We start from the raw sequence: 18,836 nt of genomic DNA, 5'->3' as shown, positions 1-18,836 counted from the left end.
CACTGATACCCACACCCACCCACTCCCAGCACCAACTGTACTGTGCTGAAAAGAATCTATGCCATTTCCACATTCAGATTCTGAGATTGTGCAACGGTTGGATTTACACAAACATAGCCTCTTGCTCCAACAGATGAAAGCTTCTTTAAGTGTTTCTGTTTTGAAATGAGGTTTGATATTTAAAATAATCTCTTTACTGGGAAACACTCTGCCCTGTGGGGAAATCTGAATCATGTTTGCCAAACTTGCTCGTATGTATCTATCCTAATTATCTCAATTTCTCCAGTTGCGCTAATATATTTAAGACTCGCATATAAGATCCTGAAAAAGGGATTTTGCTAATGCTCCCAAGTTGCCTCAGAGTATCGTTCATCTTGATATGAGAATAAACAAATTCCTGGCAGGATTAAGAAAAAAAGATGACTAGGAAATATAAAACAAATCAAAACACCCAAAATGGAGCACAGGACTGTCCTTCAGGAGTCTCAGTACCTCAAAGAATTCGACTAAGGGCTCATATGGCTCTTTATCGTGTTTACTTATTACAACTTTATGCTATAACCAAAGCAGAGTTCCTTTGTGAAGTTAATTATTTAACTATATACAGTTACTGTATAAGCCATTAACTTTTCAAACATTTATACCTCTTTTGAAAACTCTACCTAAAATTAACTGTCATTCTGGTAGGTGTTCCAGAGTATATTAGTATAAAACACATCATATCTTTTAAATTATATTACTTTTTAAAGTCAGGCCTCTGTAATCTCCTAACGCAAATGTTCTATCTTAATTTTGGTGGCAGCTCAAAGGATAAACCCATTTGTCAAAATTCAAGCACTGAGACTGACTGCATTTTACTGTTTGGAAATTACAACTCCACAGAGCCCAGAGGAAATACTCTACCAAGTGTTATGAGGGTGTACAGAGCAAAAAAGAAAGAAAGTAAAAAGGCTTAATTTAAAATGAAAGCCAGACCACTACTAAGAATTTAACAGAGAATTTTTTAAAAAAACCACTATTACATGCTGACTTTAGGGTACCATTGTAATTTGAGCTGCACTCATTCTACAGTGAAATACATAAAGGAGAATGTTCCCTGAGATCCTGGTATCTGACAGTAGAAAAAGAAAAGGAGAAAATCAGGATAAACTAGCTCTATTCTGGACAATGATCGGTTTTCTTTGTCCCACTGCTGGGCTGCTGAGGGTGTGGAGACTGTCAAGTAGCTGAAGCAATGGATCCTACAAAGTTCAGAGTACACGATGCACGCAGAGCTGCAGGGCCATCCATGCTGTATTTGGTCCTTATTATAAAAAGACATGCTTGTTTTAGAAGTTAACAAAGAACCAGACGACATTTTAAATAATAATAAAATAACCTCACCATCGAATTACAATGATTACTATGCCTTCCTTTTATTCCTTTCCATATTTTTATATCATGGAGGTGATCTGGAATAGAGACGTTCTTGTTTCTGGTTTCAGCCTTAACACAAACATCGTCCCATGACATTCGTTTGTAAACATATGAGGAACTTGCTCTAAACATTACTGATACAGGTTTCATAATAACTCATTATGTAGCTATATCACAACTAAAGTAATTATTCTCCAATTATTGAACTTCTGTGTTGTTATCAACTTTTTAAATTACAAAGAATGCAATAAATACCTTTACATATAAACCTTTGCCACACTTAAAATTACTTCCCGAGGTAAGGAAGGCCTTTCTAAGTTTGACACAAACTCCAAAAGCCATGAAAAAGAAATTGATATATTCAACCATATAACAAAATCAAATTTTCTGCATAACAAAACACACTATGAGCAGTTGAAAAACAAACTGGAGGAGGGCAGGGGGAGGAGGTTACTGACAAAGGGCTAATTTCCTTAATATAGAGATAGCCTCTACAGACAAGTAAGGAAAAGACCAACAACTCAATAGGAAAATGAGCAAAGATTATGAACAGACACAGTTCATTTAGCAAAAAATACAGAGCTAGTTCTTCAGTCTATTAAAAAATGTTCCTCATCATAAGAGAAATGCAAATGAAAAACTATGCTGGGATTTTTCACTTACTAGATTGTCAAAGATACCAGGATTTTAACACAAACTGTGTTGTCAAGGGTTTGGAAGAAGGCACAGTCATCCCTCAGGTATTAGCGGCGAGAGTATAAACTGGTAACCTCCCTGTAGAAGGCAATTGGACAAAATCTGTCAAAAGTATAAATGTGTACCCTGTGACCTCACAATTCCAGTTTTAAAGAATACATCTCATAGCTAAACCAACTGTATATGACATATGAACCAGGTTAGGCAAAAAGCAATGTTTACCATAGCGAAAGTCCAATAATACAAGATACGAATTTTCACACCTCCATGTATTAGCAGCATGTGAAAGGTAATTCTGATACAACGTGGTAAGTGAAGATGAAAGACCACATGCTATTATGGACACACAGGGTTGGGCCACTTAGTTCCACTCAGCAGCAGAGTCCAATTTTCTAGAAGAGATTAATGTAGAAAATAAAGATGTCAGCTAATATAGTGGGATGATCATGGTAGGTGCTACGATGAAATGTCTGTGTCTTCATATGTTGAAGTCCCAGTGGGATGGCATTTGGAGGTGGGGCTTTTGGGAGAAAGTAGAGCCCCTAATGATGGGATTAGTACTCTTACAAGAGGATGAGGAGACCAGAGCTTGCTCTCTACATGCACATACCAAGGAAAGGCTATGTGAGAACATAACGAGGAAGAGAGCCCTCACCAACAACCCAACCATGCTGGCACCCTGATCTTGGACTTCTAGTCTCCAGAGCTGTGAGAAATAACTGTTGGTTGTTTCAGCCACCAAGCCTACAATAATCTGTGATAGCAGCCCAAATAGACCAAGATGGAAAATGGTACAGAGAAGTGGGGTGCTGCTGTAACAAATCCCTCAAAATATGGAAGGGGCTTTGGAACTGGGTAATGAATAGAGGTGGAAAGAGTTCTGAGGTACATGCTAGAAAAAGCCAATATTGCTGTGAAAAGACTTTTATAGAAGATTCTGGTGAGAGCAAAGAGAAGAGCTACAGAGAAAGCTCCTAGCTTCTTAGAAAATATAAATAATCGTGTACAGATGTTGGTAGAAATATAGATGGTAAAAGCCTTTCTGATGGGTCTCAGATGGAGGTGAAGAACTTGCTATCAGACCATGGAGAAAGGCAATTTTTGTTATAAAGTGACAAAGAACTTGGCTGAATTGTGTTCATGTCCCAGTGTTTTGCAGAAGGTAAAATTTGCAAGTGATGAAATTGGATATTTAGCTGGAAAGATTTCTAAGCAAAGTTTTGAAGGAGCTGCTTGGTTACTCCCAATGGCTTATTGTAAAATGTGAAAAAAAGAGCTGAAAAAAGAATTGAAAAAAATTTTAGGTAAAAAGAGACCAAGAACTTAAAGATTTGGAAAATTCTCAACTTACCCATATTGAAAAAAAAAAAAAAAAAGAGAAAGCATATTTGGAGAGAACACTGTGTGTCTGACTGACGGTTTGATAAGGAGATTAGTATGGGTGTGAACCATGGACCTGACCTAATCAGCCACCCCAGCAGGAACACTGCCAGTTTGAACTGAAGGGGGAAGAGATGGGATAAAATGAAGGAAGGCTGTCAGACTTCTCAGAACCTACAGGACCTGATGATAGAGTTATTCAGTTGTGAACATACACCATTCTTCAAGACAAGAGAAAGATTAACACTCAAGAAGATTCAGAGATTATCAGGGCTGCCACTCCCACCACAGACCTAGAGTATATGGATCTGGGGGCAAGTCTGCCCCAACGTAGGTTTCAAAAGGTGGGGCTACTGCTCAGCAGAGCTGTGTGCATGGGGCCAGTGCCCAGAGTGGTGGGGACAGGACCCCAGTATGGTAGAGCTGCAGAGTCAGGACCATTGCCTCAGTGGATCCAGAAGATACAACATCCAGCCAAAGAGAATTATACTTGAACCTTAAGGTCTAATAGAGTATGCCTTGCTAGGCTATGCACTTACTTGAGACCCACCATCACTTCCTTCCTATTTCTCCCTTTGGGGATGGGAATGTGTACCTTATGTCTGTCCCACCGTGGCAGTTTGGGAGCACATAACCTGTTGGTTTTGCAGGTGCACAGCTGGAAAGGAATTTTGCCTCAGACTGAATCATACTTCAGGTCTCATCCATCACTGATTTAGATGATATTTAGATGAAACTTTGGACTTTACAGTTGATGCTGGAATGGGTTAATACTTTTGGAGCTTTGGGGATGGAAAAAACATATTTTGCATGTGAGAAGGATATGAATTTGGGGAGCAGGGGTGGAATACTATTGACTGAATATTTGTGTCCTCCCAAAATGTGTACGTTGAAGGCCAAATGAGATGGTACTTGGAGGTGGGGTTTTGGGGACAGAATTCGGTTTAGACGGGGTCATGAGGGTAGAGCACTTGTGATAGGATTATCAAAAATTATAAGGGGATAGTGAGACCACAGCTCATTCTCTGGGTATAAGTCCTAAGAACATAACCAGGAAGAGGGTCCTCATCAGAAACCCAACCATGCTGACACCCTGATCTTGGACTTCCAGCCTCTAGAACTGCGAAAAATAAATGTTTACTGTTAAAGCCACCCAGTCTGTGGCAATCTGTTATAACAGCCCAAACTAATACACTAGGTAAAGGGAAGACCCTAAGAAGTGCAGAGATGTGTAAATGACATGATATCTACAGGGAACTACCAGCTGCTTGTTATCACTAGAGTCTAGAATGCACAAAGACTGGTGAGAGATAGTGCTACAGAGCTAGCGAAGGGTCAGCCCAGACTTGTGACCTATAGAACTGTGAGGTATTAAGTGTTTTAAGCCACTAAGTTTACATGAATTTGCTATGGCAGCAATAGAAAACTAATGTAGACTTTGGTGCCTGGAAGTGGTATGCTGTTACAACAAGTACCTAAAAATACAGAGCAGCCTTGGAATCAGGCAGTGGGTGAAGGCTGGAAGAACTTTGAGAAACAACAGAAAAAGCCTAGATCACCTGGAACAGACTGTTAGTAAGAATATGAGCATTAAAGGTGTTACCAGTGAGGACTCAGAAGGAGACGAGGGACATGTTATTAGAAATAAAGAAAGCAACACCGGAAACTGATCTATTCATACAACACAATTGCTATCAAGAGCCTAGCTAAGTTCTGTGCAGAAATTGAGGAGCAGTTCCTAAAACTCCTATGGAAACTCAAGGCAACCAGAATTACCAAAACAATCTTGCAAAACAAGATCAAAGTTGGAGGACTCACTTTAAACTTACTATAGAGCTACAGTAATCAAGACAATGTGGTACTGACATAAGACTAGATATGGATCAACAGAAAAGAAGGTCCAAAAATACACCCATAATCTATGCCAAGTCAATTCAGTGGGGAAAAAAGCCAATCTTTTTAACAAATGGATAAATAAAATATGATACATCCATACAAAGAAACATTATTTGGCAATAAAAAAAAGTGAAGTGCTGATACAGGCTACAACACAAGCTTTGAAAACACTATGCTATGTGAAAAAAAATCAGTCACAAAACTACATCTTGTATGATTCCATTTATATGAAATGCCTAGAATGGGCAAGTTAAGATGGACAGAAAGCAGATTAGTAACTGCTCAGGGCTGGGGGGATGGAATCATTGAAGGTGATGACTAAGGGGTATGGGGTTTCTTTTTTAGGTAATAAAAGTGTTCTAGAATCGATTATGGTGATAGATGCATAACTCTATGAATATACTGAAAGGCCGAAAAATGTACACTTTAAGTGAGTGAATTGTATGGCATGTAAATTATATCACAGTAAGCTGCTTTAAAAAGAAAGAAGGAAGGCAGGAAGGGAAGAAGGAAGGAAGGAACGAACGAACGAATGAAAAACCACATCAAGACGCGTCATAATCAAATTGCTGGAAATCAGTGACAAAAAAAATTCAAAAGCTGCTAGAGGAGGCGGAAAGGACATAAAGAAAGTGAAAAGATAAACCACAAATTTGGAGATAGGTTTATCACAGAATTTTATAAAGAACTACTATTTAAAAATGAGGGAAAGAAAACTGGGCAAAACATATAAATGGGCATTTCACTAAGAAATAATCCAAAATGGTCAAGAAACAAGTGAAAAGATGGGTGACCTCATCAGCAATCAGATAATGTAATTTAAAGTATCAGATACCAGTTTACACCCCAAAGTTTAAAGGTCTGACAAGGACATTTACACTTTGGACGGGAGTATAGCATAACCACTTCAGCAACAATGTATAACACTCAGTGAATACAAAGGGGTATATACTAAATGTCCCAGAAATTCCATTCCTAGGTATGAATCCTAGGGAAATTTGTGTCTATGTACGCCAGGATATACATATAAGAATGTCCATAGCAAACCCACTTATAATAGCAAAAGATCCAAATGTCTGCCAATAGAAAAATGAGTAAATTGTGGCATACAATGACATTCTTCATGCCAATAAAAATGGATGAAATTATAGTTTGGTTCAAAAAAAGCAAGCCTCCAGATAATTTATATTGCATAATTCCACTTATTAAGTTCCACAATATGCAAAAAACTAAGTATGCACAAATATTAAGTAAATATATGAAGTCAAGAATGATACATATAAAAATCTGCATAGTGAAAACACTCAGAGGGAAATGAGGAGGGAAGGATTTAGGGCTGGAACTTAAAAGTAGTAGATACATAGGGTTTCAGAGTACTCAAAACAGAAAATGCTTTATAATCTTTGTATCTGGTTAATATCTCAGAAAACAATCTCTAAAAAGAAAATAAAAGCTAATAGAAGGGGAAGAAGTAGGGACAGCTAACTTTGAATAATCTTTAAAACACTCAGAAAAGAAGAGGAAAGAAAATATGGTAGTTAAAAGGGGGACCAGGATGAAGAGAACGTTTGGCTTTTTTCTTTTGCAGAACAGGAAATGGTTCAGTGAACATATGGGCTAAGGGGTGAATACCATTGAGATTTAGAGATTAGTAGGTTAACAGTGGTCATTGGTCGTAGTGGTAGGAATGGTAAAAACTAGCATTCATGGAGAGCTTGTGCCGACATCGTTCCAAGCCCCTTAACCTGCCTTAACTCATGGTGTGCTCACTCTATAAGGTGAGCTCTTTTCCTAGTCCCATTTTTCAAGTGGAAAAACTGAAGCACACAGAAGTTAAGCAACATGCTCATGGTCACGCATTTAGAAAGTACAAAACCCTATTCCAACCTGGTAGACTTTGGCTCCAGGGCCAGGATTTTTATCCTCTGAATGGTCAGCCTCTGATTATGAGGGAGAGAGTATAACTGAGGGAGCAAAGTCCTGGAGGAGAAAAGACAGGTCTTGACTAAGACTGATTCCTCTGAGGCTGGAGAAAAGAAGAACAAACGGGTGGGGGCAGGGCAGCGTCGGGGGAGGGGATGAATGGGAAGGAAGCAGTTCACAATTTATAGCCTTTTTTCTTTTTTTTTTTGAATGAGGTAGGAGGTTAGGTTGTTTGCTGAGAGAAAGTGGGGTACAGTTGGGCTGAACTAAAAATATTTATCTGGTAAGAGTGGAACTGAAGCCAACTAAAGGAAGACGAGGTTCACATCCCCATGACATACTACTCCAGAACATAAACCCATCGTGTGAAATGCTAGGTACAATGTCCTACACTAATTATTTGTTAGTCCTTCTTTCTTTCTCTTGACCTTGACTGGTTGAACTCAAGGACATTAAATGTGCCCATAATGCAATCCCACTGGAAGGTATTTGATACCAGCAACCAGAGCTCACTCAGCTGTCCTGCCCAGAACCCTTGTCAAGGAAAGTTTCTTTTGTATGTTCTTCTCCTGTCCTCTGCCTGAGGAGAGAAAAACATCTCTTCCCTCTTTTAAGACTAGACTTTCTTCTGTTTCTATCTCCAGAATTAGATTATAAGCTTACTCTAGGGAATAAGTTCATGCCACGCTTGCAAAGAATAAGCATAGAGTATTTAAATACATCTCTGTCCTGGTCACCTCAATAACTGAGATTCTACAGATAGCTCTGAAATAAATTACAACATAGAAAAGTAGTTTTTTTTTTCCCTTATGTGCTTCCAAAGATGTATTTATACACATATTTAAAACTCTTAACATCTATTTGCACAGTCTGTATTTTTAGCAACAAGCTCTTATCTTTCCAAAGTATCATCCAATTCTTGCCCAAATTATCACAAATTCCAAATTACTGATTTTTCCTATAGTCTATGAAAAAAAAGCCCCAATTTAGGGAACTGTGTCTGCCACTCTTTTATTACAAATAATATCTTTGGGTAAAATGCACTGATAAGCATTTAGAAATGAAACAAAAAATATGACATCAGTTTTAAAATAAGTTAGTATGTAATATTTAACAACTTCTATTAAACTCAAATCAGCTATAGACTTTATCACAATCAGATAATGTGTAGGACACTGCCTCAGTTAGGTACTTTATTTCCCCAAATTTCTCTATATGCTGTGCAATTAAATTACAAAATAAATATGTTTCAAAAAATAACGAAACCACTCAATACAGGAAACCGCAATAAAAGTATAGGACACAGGGAAACCAGTAACTGCAACGTGTGTGTGTTTAGTGGAAAAAAAAAAAAATCTGTTCAGGCGTATATTCAGACACCAAATAACTTCCACCAGTACTTTCATCACACAAATTCTACTTCATTACTGTGAACCCTTTAGGTAAACGGCAAACACATGCAAATGATAGCTAAGGATAATCATACACCTCTATTTTTGTCACAAACAATATCTTACTCAATGCCCTTTAAATGAGTATGTTTCAAATGTTTTTGACCACAACCAACAGTAAGGAAAAAATTTCATGTGTCAACCTAATACAAATATATAATCATGGAATAAAAGTTTTCTGTAATATTTACCTTACTAGTTGTGATGTACTCTTAAGATTTTTTTAAATTATTTTTTTTAATGCTGGTTTCATTCTACCAAATTAAAACTCAAGAGTATGGAAAAATACTGCTTCAATTTCTTTATTTTACTCACGTATTTTTTTAATAGCATGATCCTAGGTTGCTATTCAGAGACAATATAATTTGCCCTAGGACACTCTCATGGACAGTGTGTCTCTCGGCATCCATTCCATTCCACAGAGGATGGAAAAGAGTGGACCACAAACAAGGGGAGAGCAAAGAAAAGGCAGGCAGAACCATCCTGCTGATACTCAACTAGGGTCCTCCAAAATCATGTGAGATAGTGTGCTATAGAGGTTAGAACTCTGAACTTAGAATCAAGTCCCAATTCTACCACGGTGGGTAAGACACTCTGTAGAAATTTAATTATCTCATCTGTAATGAATAGCATGGGGCAGGGGCTCAGTCTCCTTCCCACAATTCTATTCCCAGAGTCTAGAATGGTGCTTGGCAGGTAGTAGGTGCTCAATTGATATTGTTAAACAAATGAATGGATGAATAAGTATCTTGTTCATATGGCTGTAAGCAGAATGTCATCCAAATACATTTAAATTCAGTGTGAAATAATTGGAGAAACAATATGCTGGCAGCTTCACATTACCCTGTGATTGACTAAATACTTTTCTCTCTTTTACCCAAGAAAAAAAAGGCGGGGGTAGGAGGCTTTCTGTATTTTCCCTTCTCCATCATGAAAATGAACAGTTATGTGTACCCCTCTCTCTACATCCAGTATATACGCAACATTGGTGCCCTTTTAAACCACAAATGTGAAAACCCAGCTACCCATCTTCAGACACGTAGACCGTTTAACTCTCTCTTGTTGTTATAAATTGAGATGATTGAAGAGAGTCACAGAAGGACATTACAAGTCACAATACTCAATTTTTCACTTAGTATCAATAGTTGAAAAGAATTCTATAAAAAAAGAATAAAATTATTTATTTTAACTGATGCTCAGCCAGATTGGAATATGCTTATTATCTATAACCTCACATTGCCCAAATAAAAGAATTAGCCATTTATTTCATTAGTCATTAATTTTTGAGTAGTTCCTTCAGGTTTCATGACATATCATGAAATTTTCCACTATGAAAAATATTATCTGATTAAGTATAATTAACAGGACAGTCCTTAGATTTGGACAAAGAGAAATGTTTCCTTTCATAAAGAAACTTATCATCTAAAAGTCCAGACTTCAGGGACAGTAAACACATGGCAAATGATCAGCCATTTTTTTCTTCCTCTATTACCTAAGTCAGGCCAGTTACTGATCATGGTGTTCTTGTCCAATGAACTTAGATATGACCTCAAGATCCTTCCCAACACGTTCCTCTAACCGCAACCAAGTATGATGAAACTTATTTTTCATCTCTGGGCTCCAGCCTTGTTAAGGGTTGGAGAAAAGTCTTTGCTTACATTACCTATTACATGAACCCTGTCCAAGTTCACACTCAAAAGTATGCTTTCCATCCCTAAATCCATCAAAGAAAAGATACTCGTTTCTCTATGTGGTCTAACAAAGTGATACGATTTTACTTGGGATGTTAAATTACATATGTCAAATGGTGACTGTATCTGCAAATCCAATAAAGATACTTTATAATCATAAAGGCTCATTCTGTAACAAATTACATGCATGAAATTACAAAAATTAATATATGTTCATTGTAACAACAATACAAAAGTACGTAAAGTAAAAATTGCAACTTTACTGGCCCTTCTAATAGTCCATTCCCAGAGGTAGCCCAGATTAAGTATGGTGAATGTCCTTCAAACTTCTTTTATATTTACAAAATGAAAAAAAAAAAAAAAAGTGTGTGTGTGTGTGTTTGTGTGAGCTATACTAAGAGCTACTTTCTTTACCAAAATGTTTTGGCAAATTTAAAACTTGTAAATGAAAAACAGTATTTAAATAATAGATGACTGGTAATGTACATTTTAATGCCATTTTATTTTGCTTTAATTTTTTTTATATATCTAACACAGCTCAGTCTCAAAAGGGAACACAAGAAAAAAGCATTAACCCAGTGCTTTCTCAACATGAAAGATGTTCCAGATACACGTTTCATCTTTCATAATGAAAGATTCCACCCAAATCTTGTGGAAGCTCAAAAAAAAAAAAAAAAGGAACTTTCAATTGAAAAACACCCTGAACAGATGGTGGTACCACATAGAGTGAAAAAGAAATATCTAATTTGTTTTTATATGAGAAACATGAAATTTGAGAAATGTGCACTTAGAGGCACATCCATAGATATTCATGAAAACACACTTGCCCTAGAGTACAGGTTGTTCAGCAAAGAAGGAAGCTTGCCGAGTGCTTAGTTTAACACTTTCATTTTACATATAAGGAAGCAGACTCAAAGGTCACAAAGCCAAGAACAGAGGCAGCACCAGAACCGCAACCCACCGGCTCTTGCTGTGCTTGCTATACAAAACCATGCTGCCTCGGCATTCTTTAATGTGAGGAATTGTGTCACACAAATGAGGGTTTTTTTAAAAATATGGTTTAAACACGATTGCTTTTGTTTCCAAATCTCACTCCTTAGTTCCCTGGATGCCTCTATTCTAGGACCCTCAGCCACCCTCAAGCCTGCAATTCTTTCTCCTCTGCACCAGGCTGGATTCTCCAATCTCTTCCATCAGTGATCTTCCTACTGGTCCATCTCCACTCTGCCCAGAACCCGGCCCTTCACATTCATCCTTAGCAAAGTCTTGAGGCTCAAAACTGGGAAATGTGGACATGCTAATCTCCAGATCAGAAGCCACAATCGTCAGAGAGATAAATCATAATTGCAGATGGCTTTAGGAAAGCCAAAGGTACATTTCTATCATTAATGATTATGAGGCGTGGGAGAGAAAATCTGATCCCCACAATTACACAGCCAGTGTCTTGACTTGAGTACTATACTCACAGGAAGATTCACATTCCAAATATAAGGCAGTCCTGTAATTCAGGCTAAAACTTAACTTTTGAAAGTTCATATAATAGTGGCGCTCTTACTTTTGAAAACAGATACACCCTTTTTCATAGCGGCATCATATCAGAAGCTCAACATATAAACCAGATGGAAATTCAACAGATGAGTTGAAGAAGCAACATAGTAAATGACTATTCACTTGACTTTTCCCTCATCCCTCCTCCCAATCCACACCCACCTTGAGCATCCCTGAGGAACCTAGAGAGTTTGAGAACCACTACTTCATATATTTTGACACATTCATCTTTATTAAGCAATGTCAACACCTATATAAGACAGGGTAAAAGACATGTATAAAATGCTGTAAATTGATAATGAAAAGTGTTCTATTTATCTGGTTGCTAAAAATTTCATGTTCTTCTTCTCCCCAAACATTAATGAACTATTTATAAATATTTTGTTCTGTATTGGATAATATGTATATCAAAACCCATTTTTCTTCTGATCATAGATGCACCCCACCTGTGTCCCTGGCCATCAGCAGCAGGAGGAGGGCACACACCCCCATCCAGCTCCTGAGGTATGCTGCTCAGTGTCCCGGAGAATTGTTCCCTTCCCTGCCCCAGGTGCCACCTCTCAGTGTACCCCCAAATTCCAAACCTTCAAGCCACTAAAGCACACTATACTCCCTTTGATCCTCCTCCAGAAAAGTCATAAAAATTAGCTTTATCAGTTCCTGCTTTTAGCCTCTCTCCCCAAAAGCCCAGTCTAGGCAATCATGTCCCTGGGGTCAGAGGTTGTTGAGGAGGGTAGCTAAATGCCATCCTTATCCCCTCCCCACCACAGCACTCCCCTCCATTTCTCTTATGTCTAAATGCTTCTTCTTTCTTCCCTCAGCTCAAAGTCCTCAGGTTCATGGACTCACACAATTTAATGCCTGAAGGACTCTACTATGATTGTAGTTGTACCTTCAGCCAGGTGTTGATCCAAGTTGAGGCTGAGCCAATACTTGATTATGTCCGAGGAGAGTGAGTCCAAATTCACACACCTCTGCTGAAGCTAAAATTGGTGTAGTTGCCAAAATAGTACTTAAAAGTAAATTTGCATGTACTAGAATTTCTCCAAAGGGAAATGACCCCAACTGGGGAGAGATTATCACAACTAGATAAACCAAAATCATAAACATCTGACATGTGGTTGACAAATACAAGCAAAGACTGGTGGTGATAGCTGGGAATCTAGTAAAGGAAACTTCAAAAAGAGCATTTCAGCAGTCAGTACACCTCTACCATGTGCAAAGGGGGAGGCCAGCCGGCTTGCCAGCAAGAACATCCCTGTTCATGGACAGGTGAAGGGTGTATCATACACCTCCACGGCTTTGTGACACTGGTGCTGAAGATCAGTCAATTCTTTTGCTCTCTTTTCCCAACACGTAGCCCTCCGGCCTTTAATTGGTTTCCCCTGCCATGATGAAAATGCCTGGCAGTGAAAAAGTAAATGGGTCTGCTAGGCACCTTCATCTTTCAGATGTAAATTAATAATCTAAAAATGGGATGTGTTAGACAAATACTTATGAGTTAACTTAGTGCAACTCAGACCCACAGGTCCTGCTACGGTTCATCCAACGTCAGGGCAAGACTCGAGGGCCTGTGTTTCCAATAATAAGGGTTCTAATCAAAGTCCTTTCCCGATGCCTCTCCTCTAGTTCCCTTTCCCAGAGACCCTGTGACTTCCTTATCTCTAACCCCCGTTCCCAGTAATAGAGAAGAATTATCTATATTTTGATAAAACTGTTAACATCCCTAACCCTAATTCTAACCCTAACTTTCCAAGATATTTTTGATATATTTAGCAAATGTATTCAACAGATACCACCTATCATAGTCACACAAAAAATCGTCTATCATGCCTTGTGCATCTGGGGAGCCAGGCAGAGGAAGCTTTGCTTTGCCACTGATATTCTTCCAACCTGCAGGCTGCCCAGCAAGCAAACCTGCTTTAGTCTTTTGGGATACCTGGTGTGGTTCTGGGGGATCAGCCTCGAGGTCCTGGTTGTATCTTTACTCTTTCATCTCTCTGTCCTTAATGCCACCCACTGTTCCTCCATCGCCAGGTGATGGGGATTTGAAAGGCCATCCTCACCCCTGCAGCAAGGGCACACCCTTCTCTCCCTCCAGGAAGTTTTCTCAAACCCTTTGAGAGCCTTCTGAGTTCTTCCTTTCAGGAGACTGGGCCACACCTGTTCAACATTTATATGAATTGCACCCTAAGCTAAATGTTGACCTGCTACCTTCCAGTATCACCTATAGCACCCAACACTATACTGGGATCATATGCTTTTTAATTGCTTGATTGAAAAGGTTAAAAATGAATTGAAAGATATGAAATTGGGGGCCATTTGTATCTGAACTTAGAAAGATCATCTATGAAGATTAAGTATGCTTCTTCATAAGAAATAATGAACCAACAACGGGGGCTACTCTCAGAAACATTCTTCCTTTATACCTTTCTGTATCTTTTTTCTACAATAAAGAGATTCTTGGTCATACTCTGCAAATTACCAATTAACATTCTAATTAAAACCTGACCCACATCTATGAGCTCTCTGTACAGAGCCATGATCCCTTCCCCCACCTCTTCATGGAACAGACATACGTATGTGAAAGGGGATATGCTAGGAAATGTTATTTCTGCACCAGAACCACCAGCTGCAGATGAAAGCAGTTAAGTCGCTGAGCAATAAAGCTGACTATTTTTCTAGTAATATTACAACACATTACTGGAAGTTGGAGAGAGGGGTTCCCCCTTTTAAAGCTCTTCCATGTATGACTTCCTGATGGCTTTCCCACTGTCTCCCCCTACCCCCAAGCAAGAACTGACTCCCACCCATAAACCTCAGAAAGAAAAATGTAATTTACATAGAAATCAGCAATGAGAAGTGGAATGTCATTGGGCGCCAGTGCGCGTGGAAGAGTTATGGCAGATACCCATGACCACTGCCTCTGCCCCTGTAAACTCCAAGGAGAGTCAACCTCAGCCACAGCAGAGACAGCAACAGTGTGGAGCAGGAGAAAGGCACAGGTCTCAGTCGCAAAAGGCACAACACAGCTTCTCACTTCAGCTCATCTACCTATTAGCTCATATGACTTTGGTCAAGCCGGCCTCTCCCAATTCCAGTTTCTTCCACTGGAAAAGAACAGTGCTATCTGCCCAGTATAGCAGTGCTTCCACAGGATCCAGCAAGGTGAGAGAAGAAAAATAAGAGCAGAGGCCACTCCTGACTGAGGCTTTATCACTGCCAGGTGTCCAGATTAACAGCTTCATAGCTGTTAATCCTCACAAACCTCCTGTAGATCATATTAATAACTTCATTCTACAAACGAGCAGACACAGCTAGTTCAGGCCCTTGCCCAAGGTCACCAGCTAGTAGATTATTCAAACTCTGGGCTCTTTAGTCTATGCTTTAACTACCACATTATACTGCCTCCCTCAGTTTTCAATGTTATTTCAAAAACAAAGAGTCTATGAACAAGTTCAATCAAAATGTGCCGGACAATAGATCCTTGAAGAAGCTGACAGCCATGTGTGATGCACCCATTTCTTTTTGACTCTCTTTTCCCACCAAGTGCTTACTTCCACCCCTTTACACCATCAATTTTGTCAAACTCCTTTCTCCTCCCACTCGCTTCTGCTTATTTCCTTTTTATTTCTCTTACAGTTTTCCTTTGTGCCCCCTCCTCTATCATTTTAAACTTTCCTAATTAACACAATGAGAACTACCCCAAAAAACACAACTTTTAAAAGTGCATGTAGTTAAAAGACCTTATCTGAATTTTTTTTAAGTGGAACGAAACATTTAGTAAGAATGTAGGACACGTTTAAATTCTTTTTGTTTGTTTAACAACCTTTTTCTTGGATTAACCTTAGACATAGCTGAGACTTTTACAAAGGTAAAATGACAGAAAGCCTAGTAAATGTTTGAAAGAGTCATCATGAAACCAAAAGTCATTTCTACTTTAGATTGTCAGCAGATGATTACACTAGAATTTCATCAGATTGAAAAATAAGAACACAGATTTGACTATACATAGAATCCTGAACTCTCGAAGCTTTTGCAGAAGGGCGCTGTCTATCAACTCCAATGTCACGTTATCCCTGCCTCCCCCAAGGCTGATGGAGCTCTTTCCTCTGGGCCACATGGCACTTTGTTCATTCTATACCTTTATTATCATCATAACCAGGTTATACCGCAGTCTGTTTTCACATCAGTCTCCTATACTAGACAGAGATGGCTAGGGCAAAAAAACAGCTTTTTACTCATCTTTGTATTTCAAAAATGCCTACATCAAGGTCCTCAGCACAAACCTGTTGAATAATGGAACAAAAACTCACAGGGAGTAGAAAAAGATGCAGCCTCAGACAGACTGGAGTTATCACAAGGTAGGACACATTGGTGATTACTGGCTTTTGATTTGCCTAAATGAAAATAATCTAAAGCCTTTGGTTTTTGAGAAGAGGAAATACATATGGTGCATTTTTCAAACCATCATCCACAGACGGGGCAGGCTGGAGCTTGCTTGTTTTTCATCCAGATGATACTGATTTTCTGAGTTACAGTTGACACCAACACTGTTAGAGGTCTGATCACCTGAAAACAAACCCCCTCCTTTCCTTCCTGGGCAGGGTGATTCTTCCACTCCCCTCTCATTTAGCCTGCACTCACTTAAGGAACCAATGCATGCGTCCTTTCGTTGGCTCGACACCAGAACTTTGTGTCATTATTCTGTTTTCTCCCTTTTCAACACCCTTCCACACATCCTATACTATCTTTACAACAAATTTTAGGGGCCACTTTACAAGATGAGGGAACACTGTGCTTAAAATGTCTTCAATCTCACACTGAGTAGACTCCAGTTCTTCTACCTCCCGATTCCTAACCAGGCACCACCAGCAAAATCCCCAGGGAAACTTTTACAAAAATGCCCAGGCCAGGGCTTCAGCCCCAATATTTCTGATTCAGGACCTTTGGGGAGTGCCCAACAGGTGTACTTTGAAAAACTCTCCAGGTGCTTCTAAGGGGCGCCTCAGGTTAGGCAGCCCCGCAGCTAACAACATAAATCTTGTAATGTCATTATGTATTTTCTGAACACTTTGGAGTTATCCTTTCTTTCAAAGTGGCCAAACAGACGCTCAATACCACGACACTGAAGTAGCTGCAATAGCTGTCACCTGACTCACTTTTCTCAACGGAACAAGGGGCTCCAGTGGACCTCTTCACACTTGGTAAACGAAACTAGCGCTGAGGGTCGTTTTCCCTCTGCAACACCCCCCGTCCCCCAACACACACACACACACACAGACACACACACACCCACACTCAAGCACCAGGCGCTGTGGCCAATCCCAAAACAACACAGCCGAGCACCTGCAAACGCTCCCGCGACTACCGCCGCGGGCGCGTGTCCCGCCCGCCCAACGAGGACACCCTGCCCCCATCATTCTGCTTTGCGCGTCGTCTAGGGTGCTGGGGATGCCACGGCCCCCGGTCCCTTTTCTCCCGAAGTCTGTGGGGACTTCCCTCGCCGCCACTCGGTCATTTTCTTCCCATCAACTCAGTCTCTCGGGGGATGGGCTACGCTTGAACTTGAGGTTCTCACGTTTGGAGTGGTTCAGAAATGATTCCGCTGCGGTAACGCAGACCTCCCGCCCCCTCCGCCCCCCAGCCTCGTCGCACACAGAACTTGAGTCAGGCAAACACGCCCCCCGCGGGCGCCGGCGGGCGGTGGCAGCGCCTCCGCTCCCTCGTCACCGTCACCCGTCCCGCCCCGCCCCGCGCAGGAGCGAGGAGCCGCGGGCTGGAGAGAAAGGGGAAGCACTCCCCGAGCCGCACAAAGGCAGCCGCCGGCGGCCCGGACGCCCCGCAGCACGCGGGAGCCGCCTGGCCGCGCCGCCTGCACCCCGCGGCCGCCCCGCCGCGCCCAGCCCAGGGCACCTGCAGCCCCCGCGGCCCGCGCGCCCACCTGAGCGCCGCACCCCCGGCGCCCCGCTCCCGCGGCCGCCCCGCCCCGCCCCGCCGCGCGCCTCACTTTCTTGTCCTCCCGACTCGCTGCCAAGTTTCTCTTCCTTGCGAAGTTCTCCGGCCGGACCCCGCGGCCTGGCGCCGGCAGCCGGGGGTAAACGGGCCGGGCTGGGCGGCCGCGGGCGGCCGGCGCGGCTCCGACTCGGCGGCGCGGAAAAGGAGAAGGGGAAGGGGAGGAAGGGGCGGGGAGCCTCGGCGGGGTGAGCCCCTCCGACCCCAGCCTGCCCGCCGCAGCCGCTCCGGGGGACGCGGGCGCTGATTTTCCGCCCCGGAGTTGGCCACCCTGTCTCTCTCGCAATACCTTTGTCAACTCCAAGTGGCTAAGAGTTTGGGCTCTGGGGTCAGGCTGCTTTGGTTCCAACCTTGCTCCACTACTTACAAGTGTGTTATTTTAGGTAATTTACCCATATTTGCAAAATTAGGAAAAGAATAGTACCCATCCAGGGCGAATTCAGATTTTGTGGGGCCTGAAACCATGAACAATGGGGGGAGGAGTGTTCTTCACGGGAAGGTAAAAAATTAGATGCAGGGCTTTGGAAGGGACTCGTTTAAGTGAGAGGCCTGCAGCTGAAGCTTCATTAGCTTTATGTGTAAAATACTCTTCGTCAGGTTGTTGCGAGAATTAAATGAGGCGAAGCGCGTGAACCGCCTGGAATGGGGCCCGGCACACTCAACAGGTGTTGTTTATCGGGATGATTTCCGCGTAACCGGTCAGGTGGGCCTGGGAGCAGAGGAAATGACACTGATTGTCAATTATGTGCCAGATGTTTAAATACACATGTTCTTAATTCGTGCGCAAACGTTATGCCAATTTTACAGCTCAAAAATCTAA

General features: G+C 41.1%; 1 protein-coding gene across 1 annotated transcript in view; it reads right to left on the bottom strand.

Annotated features, from left to right (window-relative positions):
• The window catches only part of PLAGL1 (PLAG1 like zinc finger 1), a 97,549-nt gene extending 79,404 nt beyond the window's left edge, over positions 1 to 18,145 (bottom strand). The window contains exon 1 of the mRNA XM_064486631.1: positions 18,012 to 18,145. The gene's annotated coding sequence lies outside the window, so the exon portion shown is untranslated. The remainder of the gene's footprint in view (positions 1 to 18,011) is intronic.
• Between the last annotated feature and the right edge of the window lie 691 nt (positions 18,146 to 18,836).

This window comes from Camelus dromedarius, chromosome 6, assembly GCF_036321535.1.
Source record: "Camelus dromedarius isolate mCamDro1 chromosome 6, mCamDro1.pat, whole genome shotgun sequence".
In the NCBI taxonomy this organism is placed as follows: Eukaryota; Metazoa; Chordata; class Mammalia; order Artiodactyla; family Camelidae; genus Camelus; species Camelus dromedarius.
The sequence above is the reverse complement of the archived record's forward strand: the minus strand, read 5'-3'. Positions and strand labels throughout refer to the sequence as shown.